This window comes from Narcine bancroftii, chromosome 2, assembly GCF_036971445.1.
Source record: "Narcine bancroftii isolate sNarBan1 chromosome 2, sNarBan1.hap1, whole genome shotgun sequence".
Lineage (NCBI taxonomy): Eukaryota > Metazoa > Chordata > Chondrichthyes > Torpediniformes > Narcinidae > Narcine > Narcine bancroftii.
This window is the reverse complement of record NC_091470.1, coordinates 246,875,796-246,892,952: the sequence shown is the minus strand read 5'-3', so window position 1 is coordinate 246,892,952 and position 17,157 is coordinate 246,875,796. Positions and strand designations below refer to the sequence as shown.

At 39.6% G+C, this 17,157-nt stretch overlaps 1 protein-coding gene across 4 annotated transcripts in view; it reads right to left on the bottom strand.

The window, feature by feature from the left end:
* The window catches only part of arpp21 (cAMP-regulated phosphoprotein, 21), a 338,413-nt gene that overhangs the window by 204,166 nt on the left and 117,090 nt on the right, over positions 1–17,157 (bottom strand). The gene's annotated exons all lie outside the window — the stretch shown is intronic.

The following is a 17,157-nucleotide window of genomic DNA, read 5'->3' as shown; positions in this document are numbered from 1 at the left end:
TTTGTTATTTTATTATAAAAATAAAATCGTAACACACTATCAAAAACAAAGCTGTTTGGCAAAAAGTGGAGAAAAAAAATCCTTATAAGGAGTAATAAAAGTCAACAGCTCTGCATTGATACCAAACTAAAGATTTTGGAAGTAATTCAAAAAGGGTCTCTACAGCATTTGAAAATTATATTCAAATCAGAAATTGAGCATTTAATCTTCTCTAATTTGAAACATGACATAACTTCATGAAACCAATGAGCATGAATAGGTGGAGTGACATCCTTCAATTTGAGCAACACTGCCCATCTAGCCATAAGAGATATAAAGGTCAATACATGCAATTCAGATGCCGTTAAAGATATGCCTCTCTTTAAAAAGTGGAGAAAAAGTTTGAAATACTTCATTCCAGTATTTCCCAAGAATCTGGCATGTCCAAAACATAGGAATTAGTGAAGCATCTACATTGTTGCTTCTATCACAACAAGGAGATACATCCACATAAAAGCAAGATAGTTTGACTTTGGACATGTGAGCCCTATGGACTACTTTAAATTGTAGGTGGAAGTGGAGAGCGCATAAAGATGAGGTATTAACCAATTTAAAAATTACATTCCAAGTTTCTTCAGAGATTAAAAGCTGTAGGTCCTATTCCCAGCCCTTTTTAATTTTATCTGAGGGACTCTCTCTTATTGTCAACATGTCATAAATGTTAGATATTGAACCATTATAAAAAGGTTGTAAATTAAAAATCACATCTATTAAATTCTTATCAATGCTCCAGAAAATTGAGATCACAAAAAAATCTCTATTCTGAAAATAACGAAAAAAATGAGTATTTGCTGAGATATATTTACAGTTGTTCAAAAGAAGCAAGATTTCCCTCAATAAATAAATCTTTCAAACATTTAATGCCTAATCTGCACCATTTTTTAAAAGCTATGTTAGTCATGGAAAGTTAAAAGAAATTATTAGAAAAAATAGAACTAGAAAGAGAAAATCTCAGTAAACTAAAATGTTTTCTAAATTGTATCCAGATCCTCAAAGTATGTAATTTACTTTATTTAAAGATGTGGGAAGTGAGGATCCAATAAGAGAAAAAAATAAAAAAATTTGTAACATAATTAGATTGCAAAGAGACCTAAATTGGACAGACTTCATGGTTAATATAACCAAAACGCAAGATTTTGTATATTGACTACTCAATAATAGAACCTAATTTGGTCAGGCTAAACCTCCATTCTTTATAAGTTTTTGTAGATGGTATTTATTTAAGTGAGGGTGTTTGTTCTTCCATATATAAGATAAGGTTCAATCAAGGGAATCAAAAAAAGACAGGAATAAAAACAAGCAAAGCCTGAAAAAGGTATATGAATGTTGGTAATATATTCATTTTAATAGTTAATTTGACCAATCAATGATAAAGAAAGAGGTTACAATTTGATAATGCCCATGTCACATGTTTTATAAGAGTGAGAAATCTTTCCTTGAATAAATGTTTATAATTGATACACCCAAATAAGTACATTGATTTCTAACAATCTTAAAGGAAAGGTTAGTATTTATCAGTGCCAAAATATTCAAAGGAAAGAGTTCACTTTCATGTATATTTAACTTATAAACTGAAAATTGACTAAAATTAGAAATTAAAGAAAGCATACAGAGCAATGAAATCTCAAGATTTGAAATAAAAAGCAATAAAACATCATCATAAAGCAAAATTTTGTGGGCTGTGCCTTCTTTAAAATGCCAGTAATATTAGATTCTCAAAAAACAATAGCTGAGGGTTCTAGAGGGAGGTCAAAAAGCAATGGACTTAAAGGGCATCCTTATCTGGTTCCATCTAACCATATAACAATTACAGCACGGAAACAGGCCATCTCGGCCATTCTAGTCCGTACCGAACCAAGTGCATTCCTCTAGTCCCACCTACCTTCACCTTGTCCATAACCCTCCATTCTCCTCCCATCCATATACCTATCCAATTTTTCCTTAAGTGACAAAATGGATCCTGCCACCGCTACTTCTCCCGGAAGATCATTCCACACAGCCACCACTCTCTGAGTGAAGAAGTTCCCCTTCATGTTACTTTTAAACTTTTGCCCCTTAACTCATGACCTCTTGTTTCAATCTCTCCTACCCTCAAGGGAAAAATAACCTATCTACATCAACTCTGTCTATCCCCTTCATAATTTTAAATATCTCTATCAAATCTACCCTCAACCTTATAGACTCCAAGGAAGAAAGACCTAATCTGCTCAATCTTTCTTTGTAATCTAGATTCTGAAACCCAGGTAACATTTTTGTAAATTTCTCTGCACTCTCTCTACCTTGTTGATATCCTTCCTATAATTCAGTGACCAGAATTACACACAATATTCCAAATTTGGCCTCACCAATGCCTTGAACAGTTTCAACATTACCTCCCAACTCCTGTATTCTATGCTTTGATTTATAAAGGCCAGCATACAGCATGAGATTCTACTTTCAGGGAATGATGAACCGTTACTGCTACATCTTTCTGCTGTACTGTATTCTTCAATGCGCTCCCATTTACTACGCATGTCCTGTTTTGATTATTCCTTCCAAAATGAAGAACTTCACACTTCTCATCATTAAACTCCATCTGTCATCTTTCAGCCCACTCTTCTGAGCAGTCCAAATCCTTTTGCAATCTTTGAAAACCTTCTTCATTCTCCACAATTCCACCTATTTTAGTATCATCTGCATATTTACTAATCCAATTTACTGCCCCATCATGCATATCATGAGTGTAAATGACAAATAGCAAGGGACCCAATACTGAACCTTGAGGCAGCCTCCAGCCTGATAAACAGTTATCCACTATGACTCTCTGGCATCGCCCTTCCAGCCACTGTTGAATCCATTTGACTATCTCAAAGTTAATACCTAACACAAGAACCTTCCTAACTAACCTTCCATGTGGAAACATATGGAAGGCCTGACTCAAGTCCATTTAGACAACATCCACTGCTTTCCCTTTATCAACATTCCTCGTCACTTCTTCAAAAAAATCAACAAGATGGGTCAAACATGGCCTTCCACGCACAAACCCATGTTGAGTATTCCTTGTCTCTCCAGATACTAATATATATTATCTCTAAGAATGCTTTCCATTAACTTACCCTACCACAGACATCAAACTTACGGGCCTATAATTGCTAGGCTTGCTCCTCGAACCCTTTCTAAACAAAGGAACCACATTAGCAATATACCAATCCTCCGGCACTATACCCATCTCTAATGCCATTTCAAAAATCACTGTCAGAGCCCCTGCTATTTCCTCACAAACTTTTCTCAAGGTCCTAGAGAACATCCTGTCAGGACCTGGAGACTTAGCTACCTTTATATGCTTCAAAATCTCCAATACTTGCTCTTTCTTAGTCACTACATTTTCCATAATTACCCTCTTGGCTTCCTTTACCCTACACAATTCAATATCCTTCTCCTTAGTGAATACCAAAGAAAAGAACTTATCCAAAATCTTCCCCATCTCATTAAGGGTCCAAATACACAGTTGTCCACTCTGATTCTCTAATGAACCAATTTTATTCCTCACTCTCCTTTTACTATTAATATATTTATGAAAACCTTTTGGATTTATTTTCACCCATTTGCTAAAGTCACCTCATACCTTCTTTTAGCTTTCCTAATTTCTTTCTTAAGATTCTTTTTACATTCAATGTATTCTCCACACATCTCCTTTATTCCTTGTTTCTTATATTTATTGAAGTTTAAATGGTTTAGAATTCTAAAAATTTGCAAGAACCCTGGCAGAAGGGAATAAATATAGTAATTTAATCTATTAAATAAATCAGCCCCAAAATTAATTTTTTCTAATGTCTTAGATAAATAATTCTATTCCACCCAATCAAAAGCCTTCTCCGCATCCAAAGATATCATACATTCCGAAACCTCCTTAGAAGGAGAGTATATAATATTTGATACATTTAATATTGAAATGGGAATTCCAATATTTAATAAATCCAGTCTGATCATCACATATAATAAATTAAAAAATATTTTCAAGTCAACGAACCAAAACATTGGATATAATTTTAGTGTCAATGCTAAGTAGAGAAATTGGCCTGTATTAATTTTAAGAATTAGCGAGATGGAAGCATCGTAAAAAGATTGTGGCAACTTGCTCAGTTTAAAAGAATAAGAAAAAAACAGAACATAGGTGAGGTGTAAGTACTGAGTTAAAGCCTTAGGAAATCCATTAGGACCTGGTGACTTCCCAGAATGTAATAAACATATAGCCTCAGTAATATCTTCCTATGAAATGGCTTGATCCAATTGCATTTGATTAGTGGCAGATAGTACAGGACTATTTAATTTATCTAAAAAATTATTCAATACAATATTATCCTTTAGAGCACACATGTCAAACTCTGGCCCGTGGGCCAAATTTGGCCCGCAAGATCATATTAAATATATATTAGAGTTGGCCCGCTGGCCGCCGCGCCAGTATAGCGCATACACACTGAAGGTGAAAATGAAGACGCCGGAGGTGTGGAGGGATCTCAGAGTCCCGAATCCCAGGGATTGGAGCGCTGCACTCAGCCCGCCCGGCTCCCGGACACACAGACGCAGCTGGAGTTGGGGACCATCCTCGCTGGGTCTGCACTTCAGCGGCGACGCCGGACCGAACGTCTCGTTGGCGATGCCTTCCCCCTTGCTCCGTGTGCGGCGGACCCTGCCTCCCGCTCCTTTTGTTGGAGACGAGCCCGGCGCCATGAGATCGCAGTTTAATCTCTCTCCAACCATGGGAGGGGGGTGGGAGCAACGTGCTCTTCTCAGCCAATTCCTCCTCCACCCCGGACGCCGGCGTTTCAACGGGGGGGTTCGGGTGCCTTCGACAGGCGACCGACCTGTTGGTCCAAGACAAGGGGAGAGCGTACAAACTCCACACAGACAGCACCTGAACTTGGGTGAACGTGGAGCTGCGACCCCACATTCCACATCAGGAATGTGTGTAAGATTGGGAGCAGTGAGACGGAAGCTTATTTTGTTCCTGTGATTTAAGCCTTTCTTGGGGTGGGGGGGGGGGGGGGTCCTTCTCTGACCACTTGCCTAACAATTAACCTAATCAGATGTGGAGTTACCACAATACAACAGTTCTCAACCTTTTTCTTTCCACTCGCATCCCTGTGCCATTGGTGCTCTGTGATTAGTAAGGGATTGATTAAGGTGGTCTGTGGGTGGAAAGAAAAAGTTTGAAGACCACTGCTTTAATCATCCCTCATTGACTCGTCATGTGTACGGTTTCAGAACGCTAAAGGAAATGGGCCAATGACAATGACAATGAAAGAGTTTATCCAAAACTATTATTAAACATTTATTTTAATAAGAAAAAGTTTAAAATTACATATGTTGAAAGAAGAGAAAACATGCAGATGTTGTTTGAAAAATTTCAATAAATATTTAGTTCGGCCCTCGACTTAGTCCAAGTTTTTAATTTTGGCCCTCCGTGAATTTGAGTTTGACACCCCTGCTTTAGAGAGTCAGAATGATAAAGTTCAGAATAAAATTCCTTAAAGGTATCATTTATTTCTAAATGATCAGTTGTCATAACACCATTAGCTTTAGTATTTCTCTGATTTACTGTTTGGCTACTAAAGCTTTTAATTGATTAGCCAATAGTTTACCTGTTTTTTTTTCTCCATTAATATAGAATTGACTTTTAGTTTTTATAAGATGGCTTTCAATTGGATATGTTAGAAGAAGCTCATATTTATTTTTAATGAAATTACTTTCAACGGAATTATATTTGAGGTGCGATTTCCTCACCCATGTCTATGTTGAAACGTGCAAACCGTCTATTGATGTGCATTGCCAATTTCAAAACCAACTCCTTCACTGCTGCAATGGGGATCCCAATTATAATTTCTCTCCTTGGTTACTTGGCTAAGTGTTTGTTTCTAATGGCTTTCAACTTAATAGGTTCTGGAGCCCAAATAACAGTACCCTCCACAATGTTTGGGACAAAGTCATTTTTATTTTAATTGCCTGTGTTCCACAGTTTAAATTTGTAATCAAACAATTCACATGTGATTAAAGGGCACATTTCAGATTTTATGAAAAGGCATTTGTGTACATTTTGGTTTGAGCATGTATAATTACAGCACTTTTTATATATAGTCCCCTCATTTCAGGGCACCATAATAATTGGGAAAAATAGCAATTATTATGGATATTAAAATAGTCATCTTTAGTGCTTTGTTGCATATCTTGCATGGAAAGTCTGCTTGAAGTCTGTGATTCATAGACATCACTAAGTGCGGAGTATCTCCTCTGGTGATGCTCTGCCAGGCCTCTACTGTAGCCATCTTCAGCTCCTGCCTGTTTTGGCATCTTGTCCTTTTAAGTTTTTTCTTCAGCATATAGAAGGCAAGCTCAAAAGGATTTAGATTGGTGACTGACTTGGCCATTCAAGAATTTTACAGTTTTTGGATTTGAAAAGCTCCTTTGTTGCTTCAGCAGTATGTTTGGGATCATTGTCTTGTTGTAGTATGAAGTGTAGTCTAATGAATTTGGAGGTATATGCTTGAACTTGAGCAGATGTTTCTATTCAACTCAGAATCAATTTTGCTACATAGCAGTTACACTATCAATGAAGATACTATAAGTGTACAAGTATCTGTGGCAATCATACATACCCAGACAATAACACCCCCACCAGAATGTTTCACAGATGAGGTAATATGCCTTGGATCTTGGGCACTTCCTTTATGCTGCCATACTTTCCTCTTGCCATTACTCTGATACAGGTTAATCCTGGACTCATCTGTCCACAAGACCTTTGTCCAGAATTCTGCAAGCTCTTAAATACTTAATGGCAAGTTGTAATCTTGCCATACTTTTTCTGTGGCTTTCTTATGATTTGCATTTTGGAGTGTAGCCTCTATATTTATGTTCATGAAGTCTTCTGAGAACAGGTCATTGACACATCCACACCTGCCTCTTGAAGAGTGTTTCTGGTGTGTCAGACAGATGTTTGAGGGTTTTTCTCATTATGATGAGAACTGTTCTGTCAACAGCAGTGGAGGTCTTCCTTGGAATACCATGAACTCACTAGTACACTTTCTTCTTAATAATGTTCTAAATTGTGGCTTTTGGTAATCCATAAGTTTGGGCCATATCTCTTACTGTTTTATTCTTGTTTTTCGGCCTCATAATACCTTCTTTGACTTTCAATGGAACAACTCTGGTCCTCATGTTGAAAAATGGCAACTACAAATGTGATCAAAAGCTTGGAAGCATGCCTAGCTCTCTTATACCTGCACCAATGATGCAATTATACATACCTGAGTACTCACAAACACCTGTGAAGCCAAATGTCGCAAACATTACGGTGCCCTGAAATGGGTGAACTATGTATTAAAAGTGCTGTAATTTCTGCATGGTCAAACCAAAATATAAACTAATAACCTTCAATAAAATCTGGAATGTACAATTTAATCATGTGAATTGTTTGATTACAAATTTAAACTGTGGAGCACAAGGCCAAATAAAGGAAAATTATGCATCTTCATCCAAAACATTATGGAGGGAACTATATGTCTGTCCTGTAAATAATATATACTTGTTTTTTTGACAGTCAAAAACAACATCTTTGGAGAAATGCATGATTAAACCAACAAATACATGTCTCTTCACTCTCCCTCTCCATACCCCTCCCCCCACCTCCCACCACCCTAACCAAGAAAGCAGCAAAGCTCTGGCTTGTGCATATCTACAAAGTATTTGATTATCTCATGGTATGCTGAGGCTAATTTCTGGTGAGTGGGCAACAAATTGGCTCCAATATACTGCAATCTAGCTGCATTCATGCAGATACAATTGCCACTCTTCCTGAAATATTTCACCTTCAAATAATTGAAGACATGTGCTTCCTCACATGCCAAAACCAGACTCAATAAAAGGATTCTAATCCATGAATGAATTTCAAGTCATGCCAATATCCCACTGTGATAAATCATGGTGTTCTAATAACTTTGGGGCTTCGTGCCGTAGAATTAACAATTGCAAAAATACAGATGCAATAAAAAATGAAAATGATGGGAATACTCAGCAGGTCAGACAGCTCCTGGGGAAAGAGTTAACATTTCAAGTCAGTGACACCATGTGTAACTGAAAGGATGAGAAAACCAGTGTACTTTAAGTGGAAAGAAAGGGAAAAGGGTTAAAAACAAAGTGAATATTTGTGATACAATGAAGATGAAGATTGTTCAGGAACACACAGTTGCTTTTGGTGAAATCCAAGACAGGGAGTTGAGTTGCTTGAAGGAAAATAAATAAAAGCAGATCAATTAGGCCAGTGAGGAAAGAGAAAAAATGCTGCAAGAAGCAGAACGCAAAGAATGCTGTTCTATGTTTCATGCTAAAATCACTCAGCAGTTCAGGGATCATTTTAGAGAAACACACTATGATTTAATTTTATAGATTGAACAGCAACGAAGACTCTCAAAAACTTCTACAGGTGTACTGTGGAGAGCATTGTGGCTGGTTGCATCACTGTCTGAAATGGAGGCGCCAAATCGCAGGACAAGAATAATCTCCAGAGGGTTGTTAACTCAGCCTGCGACATCACAGGCTCCAGACTTCACTCCATAGAAGAGGTGGTATCTTAAAAAAGCAGCCTCTTTCCTTAAAACCCTCCATCACCCAGACCATGCCCTCTTCACCCTGCTACCATTGGGAAAAAGGTACAGGAGCCTAAAGGTGAGCACTCAGCGGCACAAGGACAGCTTCTTCCCCACTGCCATCAGATTCCTGAATAATCAATGAACCAAAGACACTGCCTGACTTTTCGTGCACTGTTATTTTTACATTTTTATAGCAATGTTGTAAGATGGTTATAATATGAATGTTTGCTCTACGATGCTCCCGCAAAACACTGAATTCCATTACTTGTTCATGACAATAAATTTTGATTCTGATTCTGACTTAAGTCATAGCTGGCCAACTTTGACACAAACAAGAAATGCTGGTTATCTGAATTTGTTTAATTAAACATTGAATTCTGAGGACTGCAACACACCCAGACTGAGGACCTGCTCTTTTAGTTTATGTTAGTCTTTCTGGTTGAAGGCAGAGATCAAAGGCAGAGGTCAGCATGTGAGTGGGACAAAGAATTAAAATGACACGCAACTGGAAGCTTATGGTCACATCTGTAAAATGTACAGAGGTATTCTGTAAAACAGCCACCTGTCATGATAATGAATATGTATGAGATATACCGGAAGTCACGTGGTATGAGAGAGAGATAAGAACACAAGCAGGAGAACAAAGGAAACCGGAGAATAAAAGCCACTGGGAGAAGTTTACCTGATAAAACTTGTGTTTAATGTTTTATTAACTTCACATTTCGGGCCACAAATGTGACATTGGCGACGAGGATGAAAGAAGCTTGAAGAAAATTAAAGACTAAACAAGATTACAGAGGATTACAGACAACTTCAAGGTGATAAGAATTTTCTCTTTGTCTCAGTACTTTTGGGGCTGGAATATTTCCACATGGCTGGTGCAGACGGTGACTTTCTAACACATAGTGGAATTGCTCATTTTGACCCAACGGGTGATGCAAGCACTGTAAGTGTGAAGTGGAAGGCATGGCTGGAAGAATTTGAATCCTACGCCGACAGTCGTGGCCTATTTCTAGATACCGGTACAGTTGAACAAAAAGCGCAAAGAAGGGTGTTACTTCTTTTCACTGCAGGACCCTCAGTTCGGGAAACATTTAAGACACTTTTGAATACTGGAAGAAAGGATGAGTACCAGAAAGCGGTAGATGCATTAAATGCACACTATGTAGTGACACCGAATGCTACATTTCAACGCCATTTGTTTCGGAGAACGAGACAAGAAGATGGCCAGACAATTGCTCAGTACGTGACGAGACTACGCCAGCTAGCTGTTGGATGCAATTACATGCCAGCTGATTTGGACAACCAATTATTGGATCAAGTCGTACAGCACTGCAGATCAGATAAACTCAGAAGACGTCTACTGGAAAGAGGGAGTGAGTTGGAACTCACCGATGCTTTAACCATTGCTGCTGCATTAGAGGCTGCTGAAGGGCAATTTCATACCATGACCCTGAAAGACAACTCAAGCCAGCAAATTAAGAGGCTCTCACATCGCCATAATCAGCCAAGATATTCGTCGACACAGGACGTGGAGTGTTATCGATGTGGAAACCGAGGTCACTTTGGAAAAGACCCATATTGCCCGGCCAAAGGCAAAGTTTGCAGAAAATGTGGAGGTAAGGACCACTTTGCAAAGAAGTACAAAAGCAAGTCCAATGCAGACCAGAAGAGGAAGAGTACAACTTCCAAAGGCAAAGCCTGGGGGAAAGGAAAGTATCCTGGAAAGAAAGATACCATTCGCCAGATAGACGGTGACGATGATGATACCCAGGAGGAACAGAGTTGTTACCAATTTACGTTGAATGAAGTACATCATGAGAAGGTCCCAGTGATCATTGGTGGAGTGACAGTTCAGGTCATTGTAGACTCAGGCAGTGACAGTAATGTGATTGATCGACATTTATGGGAGAAGTTGAAAAGGAAAAAGATCATCTGTACCTCAAAGAAGTGTTCCAGGAAACTGTATCCATACACAGCAACCAAGCCATTGCAGACCATTGGATGTTTTACTGCAACTGTTGAAGCTGGAGATAAGTACACCGAAGCAGAGTTTATGGTCATAGAAGAGAAGGGAGAACCATTGCTGAGTAGAAGCACAGCGCAAGACCTGGCAATACTTCATATTGGAGCTTGTGTCAATTCAATTCAGTCATACGAGGATATGAAGCAAGAATTCCCCGCAGTCTTCCAAGGAGTAGGAAAGCTGAAAGGTCGACAATTGAAGCTAGCGGTAGATGAAACGGTCAAACCCAAGACACAACCAATTCGCCGAACTCCGTTTGAACTTCGTGGGAAAGTCGAAGACAAAATTAAAGAATTGATCGAACAAGACATTATTGAACCGGTGGAACATTCGACACAATGGGTCAGCCCAGTAGTGATTGTGCCCAAACCAAAGGGTGACATAAGACTATGTGTTGACATGAGAATGGCCAATGAAGCTATAATTAGAGAATGACACCCTATACCAACGGTGGAGGAAATACTTCAAGAACTAACTACCAGTAAGATATTCTCAAAAATTGATCTGAAATGGGGCTATCATCAATTAGAGCTGGATCCAGGTTCCCGAGATGTAACTACATTTGTGACTCACTGTGGATTGTATCGTTACAAGAGACTATCATTTGGAATTAATGCAGCTTCAGAGATCTACCAGTATGAAATCCATCGAGTGATTCAAGGCATTCCTGGAGTTGCCAACATTTCTGACGACATCATAGTTCATGCACCAACGAAGGAAGAGCATGACAAACGGTTGAGGCGTGTACTATCTAGACTACAGGAGGCAGGCCTTACCGTGAATGGAAACAAGTGCCAGTTCGGTGTGTCAGAAATGGACTTCATGGGACACAGACTTACACGGAAAGGACTAAACCCTGCAGAGGCCAAGGTGAAAGCTATTGCAGAGGCACGTGCACCTCAGAACGCAACAGAGGTGAGGAGTTTCCTAGGATTGGTTAATTTTTGTGCAAAGTTCATTCCTAATTTCGCTACAGTGGCAGAACCACTAAGGAAACTAACCAGGAAAGGTGTACCTTTTCATTTTGGATCTGAGCAGAAGAAAGCGTTCACAGTGCTGAAGCAAAGCCTGACAGATGCAAAAACTCTTGGATATTACGATCCGGCGGCATCAACCAAAGTCATAGCGGATGCCAGCCCGGTTGGTTTAGGAGCCGTGTTGGTCCAGATGCATGATGGAGGACCACGAATCATTGCCTATGCCAGCAGATCGTTATCTGATGTGGAAAGAAGATACTCTCAGACAGAGAAAGAAGCACTCGGACTTGTATGGGCCTGTGAGAGGTTCCATGCATATTTATACGGCATTGAATTTGAACTCATCACAGATCATAAGCCATTAGAGGTGATCTATGCACCTAGATCCAAACCATGTGCCAGAATAGAGAGATGGGTACTCAGACTACAACCCTACAAATATAAAGTAATCCACATAGCAGGGAAAGCAAACATTGCTGATCCGCTGTCCAGATTGGTGAAGGATGGAGGTCCACAATCCAAGTCAGAATTGGGAACTGAAACAGAGAGCTTTGTACGCTTCGTAGCTATTCAGTCGACGCCGAAAGCTGTGACTACGAAGGAAGTCGAGAGAGAATCCAAACGAGATCCAGAACTCATGGAAGTAAGAGAATGCATACAGAGTGGACAATGGGACAAGTGTACTCACAAGGCTTACATTCCCATTAGAGACGAACTTTGTTGCATTGGACTGTGTGTATTAAGAGGTTGCAGATTGGTGATTCCGCAAAGATTGAGACCGAAGATCGTATCCTTAGCGCATGAAGGACACCTAGGTATTGTTAGTACCAAGCAAAACCTCAGAACCAAGGTATGGTGGCCAAGTTGTGATAAAGACGCAGAGAAATTTGTTAAAACTTGTCACGGATGTCAAATCATAAGTAGGAGTAATCCGCCAGAACCGATCCGGAGTATGCAACTTCCAACAGGACCATGGATCGACGTAGCTGTTGATTTTCTTGGACCTTTACCAACGGGTGAATCAATTATGGTAGTGATAGATTACTACAGCAGATACTATGAGTACGTGGTGTTGAAGTCCACAACCACTGAAAAAGCAATACAAGCGTTAGCAGAGATATACGCAAGATATGGATTACCTGTTACATTATACTCTGACAATGGTCCACAATTCATTTCAGAGACATTTGCAGAATACATGAGGACCACAGGTATCCACCATCATAAAGTAACTCCGAAATGGCCGCAAGCTAATGGAGAAGTAGAGAGACAAAATCAGTCCATTGAAAAACGATTGAGGATTGCACACGCAGAAGGACAAAATTGGCAAGAAGCATTGCTATCTTATGTGGCTGTCTATCGAGCAACGACTCATGCAACCACTGGAAAAAGTCCTGCAGAAGCATTTTTTGGGAGAAAAATCCGCACCAAAATGCCAGAAATAAAGGAAATCCGAGACGACCAGGAGATGAGGGACCACGATGCTGAAAAGAAAGGTGCAGCAAAGTTGTACACAGATTCGAAACGTGGAGCCAAGTACTCAGACATCATGCCAGGAGATAATGTTCTAGTGAGGCAATGAAACTGGTGGTAAGCTAGACACACCTTATTACCATCAACCCTATACTGTCGTATCCAGAAGTGGCAGTATGGTGACAGTCAAGTCTCCGACTGGAGTCCTGTATAAGAAATTTCATTGCATGGAATATAGGAGTTGGGAGGTGATGTTGAGATTGTATAAGACGTTGGTGCGGCCTAATTTGGAGTTCTGTGTGCAGTTCTGGTCGCCTAATTATAGGAAGGATATAAACAGAGTGGAGAGAGTGCAGAGAAGGTTTACCAGAATGTTACCTGGGCTTAAGCATCTAGAGTATAGGGAGAGATTGGACAGATTAGGTCTTTATTCTTTGGAGCGTAGAAGGTTGAGAGGGGATTTGATAGAAGTATTTAAGATTATGAAAGGGATAGACAGAGTGGATGTGGATAGACTATTTCCGTTAAGAGGAGGAAAGATTAAAACAAGAGGACATGAGTTAAGAATTAAGGGGCAGAGGTTTAGAGGTAACATGAGGGGGAACTTCTTTACTCAGAGAGTGGTAGCCGTGTGGAATGATCTTCCGGGAGAAATAGTGGCGGCGGAGTCAATTGTATTATTTAAGAAAAGGTTGGACAGGTATATGGATGAGAAGAAGATGGAGGGTTATGGGCATTGTGCAGGGAGGCGGGACTAGAAAGGGGTGTTTGGTTCGGTGCAGACTAGAAGGGCCTAATGGCCTGTTTCCGTGCTGTAATTGTTATGTTATGTTATGTTATGTTAAGTGTAAAAAGGTACCAGTCCAGAGATATATCAAGCGAAGAGGTTGAAAGGCCAATACGAGATGCTGAAACTGAGAGACCTGATGATGTTCCAGAGGCAGTTACCAGCACTCCTGATGAAGTGACTAGAGCGCCAGAAACACTCGAAGCCGTGGCGAGCAGTATTTCCGATGCTGAGAGTGAACAACCGAGAAGCGACGAAAATATCGCAGGCAGGCCGAAATGAAACCAGAAAGCGCCCAAACGATACGAAGACTTTGTTCCATAGTTTTAATAAGAACTTTGGGACAGTATTTTAATCTTATATCATAAAGTGCATGTATGAGTGCTGTAGGAAGTAAATTTTATGTAGTTGAGTTATAGTATTACCATTAGTTACGATGTTTGTATGTTTCCGAGGGATATTGGTAAGTGAAGGTAAAGTTTATTTCTGATTAAAGGAGGGATGTCATGATAATGAATATATATGAGATATACCGGAAGTCACGTGGTATGAGAGAGAGAACACAAGCAGGAGAACAAAGGAAACGGGAGAATAAAGACACTCAGAATTTTACCTGATAAAACTTGTGTTTAATGTTTTATTAACTTCACATTTCGGGCCACAAATGTGACACCACCCAACCTTGTTTTTCTAATACTGAGGAGGACATATTGCAAGTATTGGAAGTACAAGTGAATTGTTGCTTCAAATGGAACAAATGTTTGGATCCTGGATGGTGGGGATGATGTTGAGGTAAAATAGTGCATTTCCTGCAATTGGATGGGGAAATATTTGAGAAGGGAAGTATTTGGTGGAAGAACAGATAAGGATATTGTGGAAGGAATAGTCCCTTCAGAATGCTGAGATGTTTACAGAGAGATTAGAAGAGATGGGTGAAGGACAGGACAGCAAGAATCTTCAGGAGTGGTGAGGAATATATAAAAGACGAGGTGGAATTGCAATAATAATTACAGAGACCATTACTACAGCAATATCCTAGAAGACTGTTCACATGAGGCCATACAGGTAGACATTATAAATAAAATGGGGCAGTCACTTTCCTGGGGATTCATTACAGGCCTCCTGATAGTCAATAGGAGATAGAGATGTAGCTATGTGAACAAATCTGGGAGAGAATGATGAACTTCCCCAATGTTACCTTTAATGTGAAGAATAATGAGGCACTCAAATTCTTAAAGTGCATCCATAAGAGCTTTTTTTTGAGCCAGACACACATATAGTGCAGCATAAGAAGGGACATTACTGAATCTAATCATTGGGAATGCCACTGACAAATTGTTGAAGTGTCCATAGAAGAACATTTTGGAGAGACCAAGTTTAATTCAGCAAAAATTATGGAAAGGCAAAGGGATGTTCCGGAAATGAAGACCATGAATTGGAGGATGGCTACCTAGATGGGAGCAGATGTTATGGGAATATCTATATCCAGGACAAGTGAAATTCATTCAAAAGTAAAATATTGGCAGTTCCAGGCCAATGTGTTCCCAATAGGGTGAAAGTCAAGAAATCTTGAATGTAAAGGATATGAAAGATGAACAATGTTAAAAGGAAAAGGATGCATTAAAATTCCCTTAAGGAGCACAGAAAGTGTAGGATGGGGTGGGGTTTACTTAAAAAGTAACTCAGGAAGGTAAAGAAGAAAGCACAAAACATAAATTGATGACAAGTGTGATATTTGTCATCAAAATAGTCTTCAGTACGGCCTTTAACAAGGTCCCACAGGGGAGACTGGTTCAAAAGGTTGGAGCTCATGGGATCCAGGACAAGTTGTCAAACTGCTGGATCCAAAACTAAGTCAGTAATTGGAAGCCGAAGTGTCATTGGACACCTGTAGCTAGTGATGAACCCCAGGAATCACTGTAATTTTTCCTGCATGTGATATTCATTTCCAATTGGTCAACCTATACATGATTAGAACAACTTTATAAAGCATTGCAAATGCCACAGCTAGTGTCCAGTTCTGGGCATCACATTATAGGAAAGGCACAGTTGTGTGGGCGGACATGCAGTGAAATTTTCCAGTTATGAGGAAAGAATTTAGAGGTCGAGTTTGCTTTTCTTCAAGCATAAGGCTGAGGGAGGATCTGAAATGCAAGATTATGAGTGGTTTATACAGGTTAGATTATACAGAATTATTCCCCATAGCAGAAGCATCCAAATCTATAGAACACATGTTCAAGCTAAGGAGTAGAAGCTTAGAGGGGATTTAAGAAAAAACTGTTCTTACCCAGAGGGTGGTTGGAATCTGGAACACTGTCTGAATGGGTAGAGGAGACAGGTGGTCTTACAACATGCAAGAAATATCTAATGAACATTGGAATTGTCAAAGTATATATACCCGGTAACTATGGACCAAGTGTCAGTAAATTGATCGCTGATGATTAGAAGGATTATGATGGGCTAAAGGCATTCTTCCATGCTGTACAATTATATAAATCTGTGGCTCATAATGGGAGCTTATTGAAGGGTGCACAAGGAGCAGGGTTAGGTCATTCAGCCCATCGAGGCCACTTCACCATTTGTACCATAGCCAATGTATTTTTCCTCTCATCTCCCTTCTCCTGATAATCATTGACACCCTTTTACTCATTGGGAATCTATGAAACCTTTAAATATTGCCAGTGACTAGGCCATGAATTCCAGATTCACCACCCTCTGGTTGAAGATATTTCTCCTAATTTCTGTTCTAAAGGAACATCCTTTCATTCTGAGGTTATGCGCTCTAATCCTAAGCTCTCCCGCAACTGGAAACATTTTCTCCACATCCACTCCAATCCGGCCTTTTCAATGTTCAGTAGGTTTCAATGAGAATCCCTAATCATTTCTTCCCTTTCCATATGATGGCAGATTATGTCCCTCACAATTTCCTTCATTAACTTTTCCACCACTGATGTTAGACTGACCTGCTGTTCCTTAGCTTATCCTTGCAGCCCTTCCAAATTCTTATGAATACAGATCCAGAGCCATCAAAATCTACTTGCATGTTAATCCTCTTATTCCCAGGATCATATTCGTAAACCTCCTCTGGACCCTCTCCAATGTTAGCAAATCCTTCCTTCAATAGGAGGTCCAAAAATGCTCACAATGCTCCAAATGTAGTCTGACTAATGCCTTATAAATCTTCATCATTACATTCTTGTTTTTATACGCCAGTCCTCTTGAAATGAATGCCGA